The 11,538-nt window shown below is 37.5% G+C and overlaps 1 long non-coding RNA gene across 1 annotated transcript; it reads left to right on the top strand.

Moving 5' to 3' along the window:
* Window positions 1–2,579: 2,579 nt before the first annotated feature.
* LOC127157575 (uncharacterized) lies at window positions 2,580–3,832 on the top strand. The gene is made up of 4 exons (XR_007825945.1): window positions 2,580–2,746; window positions 3,310–3,383; window positions 3,513–3,582; window positions 3,707–3,832. It is a non-coding gene; the product is annotated as an uncharacterized LOC127157575 (long non-coding RNA).
* Window positions 3,833–11,538: the final 7,706 nt, after the last annotated feature.

The raw sequence follows: 11,538 nt of genomic DNA, 5'->3' as shown, positions 1-11,538 counted from the left end.
TGTCTGGGAGAAAGTATTTAATCCTTATGACATAGACAGCACTACCTACCGTCAGAATGATTTTTTGATGACATGGAAATTCGGGATTTTGCTTAACCTTTACACTGATGAATTTGAGATTGCCAGTCCTCTTGGCACTTCAAAAAAGGAGCACAAGGTGTTTAGTGTGTATTGGGTTTTCAGACAATTCAGCTAGCACTCTTATGCAAAGCCATTGCTGTAAAGAGTATGGATATAAGAAAATCTTTCATCCTCTTGTACAAGACCTTAAAACTCTGGAGAACATGGCGTCTTTGTGGAGCAGTTAGGGGATGTGTAAAGGGACTGTTCTTAGCGTAGTTGCTGATAACCTTGGTGCTCATTCCTTGGTGGGATATCAAGAAAGCTTAATTGTGGAACATCCTTGTTGCTTTTGCATGAAAAGGAGTAAAATTCAAGAGAAAAATGTTCTGTCAGGAGAATTTGAACTGAGGACAGGTAAGATGAGGAAGTTGTGAAAGACCGAAATTTGCTGAAACTGTATAGTGTAAAAGGCAGTTGTGTTTTGAATGAGTTTGACCATTTTTACTCTGACAGTTGATTTGCACCTGACATCATGCACAATCTTTTGGAAGGTGTGATACCCGTTGAAATGGCATTGTGCCTCAAATTAAATCAACAAAAAGTACATCGCACTTGAGTATGTAAATAGAACAAACAGTTCCCATACAAATTCAAAGACAAGACTAATCTACCTCAGGTCATTTAAACTACATTTGCCTCTAGAGGCATAATTGGTGGTAATGGGCACGAAAAGTGGGAACTTTTAAGACTTCTCCCACTAATGATTGGCTTTGACATCCCAGAAAATTATGCAACATGGAAGAATTTAATGCTTTTGAAAAATATTCTAGAACTGACATACTTTAGATTAACTGATGATACTGTACATTTTCTTGCAGCAATGGTGCAAGTACAGTTAATGGTATCAAATACAGCCCTGATATGGTTGTGTCTGCTGGTGCAAGTTCTGCCTGATTTTAGGCAAACTGTAAAAATCACCATCATCATCACTGACATTTCGTATGCAAACTACAGACAGCGTGGTACACTGAGCATCTGCATTCCTACAAATTCTGCGACCATGTGCCAGAAATGAGAGTCACTAAACTGAAATTCAGAACAGGACATCTGTTCCAGTGAAACACTTCATCTTGTACTAAATTGAACATGATGGTCCAACTATAAATGAGAATTGTCCTTATTTACTCACCCTCATCTTGTTGCATCCCTGTATGACTTTCTTCTGCTGAACACAAAAGATGCTACTTTTAAGACTGTAATCAAACAGTTTTAGGTACAATTTACTTACATGGGGAACCTGAAACTGTTTGGTTACAGAAAAAAGTCATACATGGTTGGAACAGCATGAGGGTGAGTAAGTGAATCTTCATTTTTATCCCTGTAATACTGAGAACTCAATTACATTTATCTTTCTCATTGTTAGGTTCAAAGCACACAATGGAGACAAGAACTATACTTAGTGTGATAGTGAATGAAAATTACATGGGAAAAAGTAGTATGTTAGTATGAAGTTAGTATGAAAAGTTTTTTCAACAATGCACTGATCAACTTCACAGACATTGCAGATTTACCTGAGAGGCCCATCTTAAAGGTGATCTCTCATGTAACATCGCCTGCACCAAGTTCAGCTGACACAGACATTCTATCTTTGTCCTATGAAGAAGGTTCATCTCATGTATGCCAAGCTCAGTGCCCAGAGACTTGAAATTCCCAATTTTCCTGTTGACACTGAGTAGATTGCACCAAGGAAACCATCTCTACATGAAAGACCAGATATATGTTCAAGTTCCCAGGAACATGAAGCGTGAAATCCCGAAAAACTTGCTGAGTCTATGTACAGCTTTAAAGCGTATCCCTCTGATGATGATTTCAATGACGTTGCATCTGCACAGGTCAAAAACATCCTTGCCCTCCTGATGCAGGGTTTTCCACAGGGTTTTCAGCCTTTAATTATTAAATATTAAATAACTTTACTAATCAGTAGGCTAACAATATAAATAGTAACTAATAATAATAAAAAGAACCAATAATAAAACTAGTAACAATACAAGTCAGATGCTGGGGAAAGAAACAGTGTAGGCTACTAACTAAAGCAGGTTTAAGTCCACCTTGGTTTTCTCTTCAGATTTTAAATTCTTTGACAGAAAAACTAGCATGTTGACTTTGTCCGGTTTAAGCGAAGACCTAATTGGGGTTACAATATTTCCAGCAGTACTGAATACTTGTTCAGACGGTGTGCTTGTAGCGCAAATGCACAGATACTTTTTCGCAACCGTGGCCAAGAGAGTTTGGCTGCGTTCGGAACCGCATACTTCCCTACTATATAGTAGGCAAAAAGCAGTAGGCGAGCAAATAAGTATGTTTGAATATTCAGTATTCATAAAAGAGTAGGCGAGAATTAGTAGGCGAGTGCACTAATTCTCGCGAGATTCGGACGTACATATACTTAATTTGCGTTCTAATATGCCTACTTACCTACTATACAGTAGGCAAAAAGAGTACGTGAAGAAAGAAGTACGTTCGAAACCTAAAAGAGTAGGCGAGAAATCCCCGGATGTCCTGCTGCTTCAGCCCAGATTCTGGAGTGTTCATCGATGGATACTTTTCAATCCCAGGAGTCCACGGGAGAGCAATACGTCATCATCGAACGTGATTGAGAACCGCGACGAGGGTGTTTACAAATGTGAGTATTACAAACCAAAACACGGTTCCTTGTGTTAAAATCGTATTTGCTGAATTACAAACTGTATATTTAGGTGCAAAGACCAGACAGTAACGTTATAGTATATTGTAATGTTGCTGTAAAAACATGTTTAATTGTGTATAGCAAACAGTAGAGCTCCAGTAAGCACACGTACGTCAACAAAGTGGATTTACATAAGCCATATACATCTTTGATTACTAAATATTTATTTAACAACTGACAGTAAAGTTTTGTAAGAGAATTGCAGATGAGCACATCACAGCATGAAACAGACATCTGAGTGAGTGATATAAGGTATGTGTGTTTATTATGCAGAATTCACTGCTGTCAACACTGCTTTAGTTGAATGTAAATAGTGTAAATAAACACATGTACATAACTAAACAGGAGTTCATCTGTTTCATTTGTCCATTACTGTTGATAAATTGAGGACCATTTGTGTTGGATAAAAAGCCAGTTAACAAATCAGCACCTCAACTACCTCAACATGTGAATGCAGTATTGAATCACAGAGCTAACTGAATCATGTCTGGATGTTACAGGGACAGATGAGACACACGTGTGTTTATCCGGTGAAGAGTGACTGATGAAGGAGTGCTGCCATCAAAGGCTTTCAGTGAGTATACATTACATAAATTAATAGAACATAATAGAAATCTTAAGTTGTACTTTATTTTATTTATTGTAACATCAAACAGAGTTATTACAGCACTTTTGATTTGTGATTTCTGTGCATTTGCTGCAGAGATTTTGTGGTGGAGCAGGTGACGGCAGCATTTGTGGGAAGAAAGGAAGACCTGAAACAAAAATATAAAGTAAGTTCATTTTGTTACTTTAATACAGAAAAAAAAAAGTAAATTATTGTAAAAAAAAAAAAAGTTAAAATTAATGTTTTTGTATTATATTTGTGCTTCTTTGTATGATCTGAAATGTCTGCAGACTGGTGTGAGCAGTGAGAAAGGAGAAATCCACAGCAGCATCCTGGAAATGGTCCGGTGCCATGGATGAGACCCTCCATCACTCCACCTGCCCTTAATGCCTCATCTGGGGCAGATTTTTCTGTGGCCTCTTCATGTAAGTGTAAACATGAAATGAAATTTGTCAAGAAATGGAATGCTGACAACATGAATTGTAAAATGTTTTACTCTGTTTATATGTTTCACCGGTAGTCGAGCAGACACAGTGATAGCCAGATTGTCCCGCACATGTTCTCCCAGTCTCGCCTCAAGGTTGTGGGGTTCAGTGGTGTGTCTTCATGGTCTTTCTCATCCTCTGGCTCAACAACATCCCCATTGAGAAGAGTGAGATTGTGAAGCACAGCACAGCAGAAGAATTGGCACAGCTGCATTGAGATGGCAATAGGATGTGGGGTTCACCAACTGTAATACATGATTGTTAGATCAATAAGTTTGAATAAAGCTCTGTTTCATCTGTTGTTGACTTGTAGATTTATGTATTTATTATGATGCTTTTATTCCTTCTTTGACTCATTTATTCATGTTTCCTATTGTTTTCAATAAATAAAATAGACATATATATTTTGTTAACTAAGGCATTAATTCATTGCTTAACTGAAAACTGATGGATTCAAATCAGCTGCATTTGTCGAGTGTATATTCATGCATAGCTGTGTCAAAAAAAGGTTATATAATTAATTATTAGTTAGCATGTATCTTTATTATTGTGTGTAAATGTTGGGGTGGGCTAGCAATGCAGTTCATTATGGTTTTTATCTTAATTTTTAAGTAGTAATACATTTTTCAAATGCGAGATGTTCCAGCAGCTGCCTGATGTCTTCTGTGTGCAGACAATGCAAACGTGGAGGTGTATTTTAACCGTACTTGGTAGGTCGGGTTGTTGAGTTACTGATGCTATGAGGTGTTAGTCCCTCTGTCACTCTTTTCATTATTATTATTGTTATTGCTTATAATTACATATAAGATTTGAAAATATGGTTGTACCTAACAATGGACAACTGTAATGACAAAAACAAAACAAAAAAAAACAGAAAACAAACATCATGCATTCATCATGGTATGAGATTATATACAACAACAACAACATAATATCAAGGTTAAATATCTAAATAATTCACCACGGTGCTTTTTTAGAAGCTTAGTGGATGAAACGACAGTTAAATTCAACAAGAAAAAAAGAAAAGAAAACAACGGAGATTTAAACCACTTAAGCCAATTTTACACATAAAATGAAGAAATTAACTACATATTAAAGAGAACGTTTCATCTTATACTTATATTTGTTCTATGAGTTTGTCTCTAATATCTTCCTCATCAAAATTATTTCTGTATCTAGGATCCGAAGTAGTTGTTATTGATAGCATTTTTTGCCCTTTTAAATCTTTGTAATTTTTCTGACAGACAGCCAACGCTTGTTAATCCTTAACCGTTAACTGACAAAATCATACTGTTAAATTGCGTTGAAAAAGTGTGAATGTGACCCCTTTAAAAATGCCACAATTGTTTTCTATATTTTTTACTTTATAATTGACATATTAACAAAACCAAAGAAAAAAAAAATATAGCTGCAAGCAGCAATTGCGGGGCCAAGCACAAAAGAGGCAGAATGAGGAGCTAAGCATGGCAAGGAGCAGCAGACCGACTACAAAAATGAGTAATTAAGATCATTTTAGGATAAGATCAATTGAAATGGCTGAAAAATCATAAATACAAACAATAACAAAATTTAATGGCTTATCACTTTTGACCAATAGGTGGTGCTGTTTTCAAAATGATGTGACGTGTTCTGTGAGAGGTGACAATGACACACACAAAGTTTTGTGTCATTATGTCAAATCTTTCCAGAGATACAGCCTCATATATATCAAGTCAATTTGGCATCATGCCTCAAATGTGTAGTGTCGCTGTACGAAAATGGTTTGTTCTATTGACACGAAATCCATAACTTTGAGTCAGGACAGTCCGGAGATGATCTGGCTCAATTTTGGTGAAAATCGGACAAATGGTCTAGGAGGAGTTTGAACAAATAGGTTTTGTACATTAATCAAAATGGTGGAAAGGAAGTTTGGCCAACTATGGTATAATTGGTATGTATGTTGTCAGCATGACCCAAGGAATATTTTGAGACCAGTTTTATTACAATATGCTAATGCAATCACAAGTTATTAGCATTTTTGAAAATTTCATTATTAATGTTTAATAAATGGTGTATTGCTTCTGACCAGTAGGTGGCGCTGTTACCAAATTGATGTGGCGTGGTCAGGGTGTAGTGACAACAGCACATATAAAATTTGGTGTCAATATGTCAAAGCTTTGCAGAGATACAGCCTCAGATGTAGTTTGGCATCTTTCCAGCAAATTCGTTGATGTGCTAAACGAAAACGGTTTCGTGTATCGACACGAAATTCATAACTTTTTGCCAGCATGGTCTGAAGATGATCTGAGTCAAATTTGGTGAAGATCGGACTAACGGTCTAGGAGGAGTTCGAAAAAGTAGGTTTTGTACATTAATCAAAATGGCGGACAGGAAGTTTGGCCAATTTCGGCATAATGGATATCAATGTTCTCGGCTTGACCCAAGGAATCTATTGAGATCAGTTTCATTACAATAGGCTAATGTAAGCAGAAGTTATTAGCATTTTTATAAATTTCTTTATAACTTTATAACCCCCAAACTTTTTGAGTACTGTCAGGGCATGGTGCCGAAGACACATACAGAGTTTTGTAACGATACGTCAATGCGTTTGTAAAATATAGCATTTTTGGACAAAATTCAATATGGCCGACACCCAAATTTGCTGACATGGGAAAATTGGATATGGTTCGACTCGACATGATGCACCGAATCTAAAGAGACCGGTTTCATGATTTTTGGCCTAACTATTCAGAAGTTATAAGCAAAAAAAAACATTTTTCATATCTCCTGACCACTAGGTGGCACTGTGCTGAAACACTGCAGGTAATCTCAGGTCATGCTTGTTATAACACACACCAAGTTTGGTCTCAATACGCCAAACCGTTGCGGAGATATCACCTCACATCCATTTTTGTGTGCTTTTCGTAGAATTCTTTCGCATGTAGTTCGAAAACGGTTGGAGTAATCAACTTGAATTCCATAACTTTTTGCCAGCATGGTCTGAAGATGATCTGAGCCAATTTTGGTGAAAATCAGACAAACCGTCTAGGACGAGTTCGAAAAAGTAGGTTTTATAAACAAAAATTTATAGAAAAAAAACTAAACCTTACAATTTTTGAATTTTGGACTTCATTTGACTCGGCATAAGCCAAGGATTCAAAGAAAAAAAGAATTTTGATTCTGTGCTTTACGGTTCAGAAGTTATTAGCATAAAATTATTAAGATTTTGGACAGGTGGTGGTGCTAGAGAGTGTGAGTTAGAGACTCCAAATTTGCTATGGTCAATGAAGGGACAGTCCTCTATCAGTGTGCCAAATTTGACAACTTTCCCGCAATCGGTTCTATGGGCTGCCATAGACTTGAGCGGAAGAAGAAGAAGAAGAAGAAGAACACTAACGGATACAATAGGTGCCATCGCACCTTCGGTGCTTGGCCCCTAAAAAAGGATCATTATGGATCATTTAATTTTTTGTTCGTATAAACACCTTAAAATATGGCGTTATTTTTTAGTCAAAAGTTATGAGCGTGTAAGACATGTTCATGAGCACATTATGTTATTTCACACGCGCAAAAATGAACCTTCAAGCTGGCATGATAAAAGTACTCGCGCACAAATTCAACAACCGAGAGGTGTACAGGCAGCTGCGCGCGAGCGCCTGGCATACTCTCATAGGTTAACTCTGCTTGTACAGTGGAATCCTGCTCGCGGTGTGCTGTTTTGCTCGCGCAGTGGATTTCTCCTCGCTCAGCTGATTTCTGCTCCCTCGAGTCTAGATGACTTTTGACAATTTGGGGGCGGAAACCAAGGAGGGCACTGACTCTCTTATGATTGGTCACTTTCATCGTAATCACACCCACAGGGACATCCTTGTACCTTGATTGACAGCTGTCATTACAGGAAGCACGGAGTCAAAGTATCTGACGGAGTTCAGTCATTCAGTTAACACTGCACAGTGGACGGAATGGCGGCGACACCTGAAGATGTAGGCGTAAGTGATATTGATATATGATGGGGGCTGTGTGTTTGACAATGTAGCAATTTAATCTGAAATTTGTTTGGAACATGTAAGTAGCTGACATAAGCTAATCAACCTTAACTAGCAAGTTTTAGGCTAGCAAACTCAGCAGGGGCTAACGTTAGGTGTCTCTCAGCAAACTAGCGTTTTGTTCAGTGCTGCATGTGTAAAACAAAACGTAAAGTATGGCCAGTGGTTCCCAAACTTTTCATGGCAAGTGTTTTAGTTGAACTAGTGACCATGTACAGTACCAGTCAAAAGTTTGGAAACATTACTATTTTTAATGTTTTTGAAAGAAGTCTCTTATGCTCATCTGATTTATAATCAATGTTGGAAACAGTTGTGCTGCTTAATATTTTTTTTATAACCTGAGATACTTTTTTCAGGATTATTTGATGAATAAAAAGTTAAAAAGAACTGTATTTATTTAGAATAGAAATCTTTTGTAACAATATACACTACCGTTCAAAAGTTTGGGAACAATAACTATTTTTTTTTTAAGAAATTAGTACTTTAATTCAACAAGGATGCGTTAAATTGATAAAAGGTGATGGTAACGATGTATATTGTTAGAAATGTTTTTATTTTGAATAAATGCTGTTTTTATGAATAAATGCTGTTAACGTTTTACTCATCAATGAATCCTGAAAAAAGTATTCCAAAAAAATATATTAAACAGCACAACTGTTTCCATCACTGATAATAACTGAGTATCAAATCAGCATATTAGAATGATTTCTGAAGGATCATAAGACACCAAAGACTGGAGTACTTGCTGATGAAAATTCAGCTTTGCATCACAAAAATAAATTACATTTTAAAATATATTAAAAAAGAGAACCATTATTTTAAATTGTAATAATATTTCATAATATTACTGTTTGTTTGTTTTTTTTTTTTTTTTTTTTTTTAACTGCAGGCTTGATGAGCATAAGAGACTTCTTTCAAAAACATTAAAAATAGTAATGTTTCCAAACTTTTGACTGGTACTGTACATGGTCACTAGTTCAACTAAAACACTTGCCATGAAAAGTTTGGGAACCACTGGCCATACTTTACGTTTTGTTTTACACATGCAGCACTGAACAAAACGCTAGTTTGCTGAGAGACACCTAACGTTAGCCCCTGCTGAGTTTGCTAGCCTAAAACTTGCTAGTTAAGGTTGATTAGCTTATGTCAGCTACTTACATGTTCCAAACAAATTTCAGATTAAATTGCTACATTGTCAAACACACAGCCCCCATCATATATCAATATCACTTACGCCTACATCTTCAGGTGTCGCCGCCATTCCGTCCACTGTGCAGTGTTAACTGAATGACTGAACTCCGTCAGATACTTTGACTCCGTGCTTCCTGTAATGACAGCTGTCAATCAAGGTACAAGGATGTCCCTGTGGGTGTGATTACGATGAAAGTGACCAATCATAAGAGAGTCAGTGCCCTCCTTGGTTTCCGCCCCCAAATTGTCAAAAGTCATCTAGACTCGAGGGAGCAGAAATCAGCTGAGCGAGGAGAAATCCACTGCGCGAGCAAAACAGCACACCGCGAGCAGGATTCCACTGTACAAGCAGAGTTAACCTATGAGAGTATGCCAGGCGCTCGCGCGCAGCTGCCTGTACACCTCTCGGTTGTTGAATTTGTGCGCGAGTACTTTTATCATGCCAGCTTGAAGGTTCATTTTTGCGCGTGTGAAATAACATAATGTGCTTGTGAACATGTCTTACACGCTCATAACTTTTGACTAAAAAATAACGCCATATTAAAATAAGAACAACATCCGTGATGGCACCGGTGCCTCCCGCACACACATATCATTTATAGTTTTGAGAACTTGACATTGCACCCTTTGAATAAAAGTTTATCAAACAAATCTAACTGAAATGTAAATTTGTATCCCTGCCGAAATTCTCCCTAAATAAATTAGTTTGAGGTAGACGTTTATTTGTTGTTTTGTTTTTATAACAAATGTCATTATATAATTTTTATTAAATAATTGTATGCATAATTTTACCTTAATTACTTAAACTCACCAGTATCAAACTGTGCGTTGGTAGGTTTAAGGCCTCTTGCTCTTCACGCAGTTTCTTCTTTCTCAACCAGCCGTGGGCAAATGCAGTCACCAAATTTCAGCACAACCCCATGGCCCTGGATGTCCTCTCCTTCTCGGCTGACATTGAGTTTGTGACTGCCAGATTAAGATTGTGGCCGAAACAGTTCAGCCATGGCCATTCTAATTTCCTAACAGCAGCCACGATGTTGGCCCCGTTATCCGTTGTGATGCATGCAACATTTTTTTCATTTAATCCCCACTCTTTGACCGCGCCGTGGAGAGATTCGGCTAAATTATCTGCTGTATGACTTTCTGGTGTAAACGCAGTCTACAAGCACCTGCTCTTCGGATCCCAATTTTTGTTTACGAAATGTACAGTCAGACACATGACAGAAAAGAAATCAAGGTCGTGTAGTTCTGTGATGATTTTCTCCTTGGTTTCGTTGAATAGTTGAGGAATGACAGTGTTTGAAAAGTATTTTCTGCTCAGAAGTTCGTACTGTTTATCAAACGACTCAAGCATTTCTCGGAAAGCAGGTTTCTCTACGGTGTGGAGCGTCTCAGCTACCAAAAATGTTGCCACATTTCTTGTTAATGTCTTCCATTTATCACTTTCTCTTTTGTATTTGGCCATTTTTGAGAAGGCCTCTGTGATACCTAGTTTGACTAGCTGGGCGTTGGCGTTCAGAAGACATGACCGGAGATGGCTCTGGAGATTCGAAGTGATTGCCCTTTTAACGCTTATTTTTTTGCCACAAAGCATACAAATGGCTTCATCCAAATTAATTGGTTCGCCTTTCTCGTTTGGCACGAATCCAAAATGTTCCCAGATCGGCGATGTAACATTTGGTTTTCCAACAAGATCCATGGCCTAACTTGAATTTGCTGAATTGTGCCGAAACTCACCAATCTACCTGAAACCTCAAACATGGCAATGTAATGGAAATGTGCGTAAGAACGTTAGAGCGCGTGATGTCACGTGCACTACTGTCGGTGGCAATGGACAACCTCGGTGGTAGCCGACAACCGCGGCGACCCAGTTATCACGGTCGTCACTGCGACCGTCACAGCCCTATTCTTGAGATCAAGTTTTTACAAAAGATCTTTTCTAGAGAAGTAGTCCATCTGTGACTTAATATAATGAAAGTGATTAGGACACAATATGAACTCAGAAATGGATTATTTTTTAAAATATACACATTTGTGTACATATAAATGGAAGTCTTGAAAAGGCATGAATGTGAGTGAATGAGGCCATTTTCATGTATCCCTTAACCAAAAGCCTTATGTTAACATTTTGTTTGCCTTTTACAGATCAGTGGAGAATTCAATCATTTGTTTCAGTTGTTTCATATTAAAGAAGTTCACTTCCTAAACAAAAAATTACAGATAATTTATTCACCCCCTTGTCAACCAAGATGTTCATGTCTTTCTTTCTTCATTCATAAAGAAATTACGTTTTTTTTAGGAAATCATTTCAGGATTTTTCTCCATATAGTAGACTTCTATGGTGCCCTGAGTTTAAACTTGAAAAATGCAGTGTAAATGCAGCTTCAAAGGACTCTAAGTGATTCCAGCCAGGAATGAGGG

The sequence above is a fragment of the Labeo rohita genome, unplaced genomic scaffold (genome assembly GCF_022985175.1).
Source record: "Labeo rohita strain BAU-BD-2019 unplaced genomic scaffold, IGBB_LRoh.1.0 scaffold_1117, whole genome shotgun sequence".
Classification (NCBI taxonomy): Eukaryota; Metazoa; Chordata; class Actinopteri; order Cypriniformes; family Cyprinidae; genus Labeo; species Labeo rohita.
The sequence above is the reverse complement of the archived record's forward strand: the minus strand, read 5'-3'. Positions and strand labels throughout refer to the sequence as shown.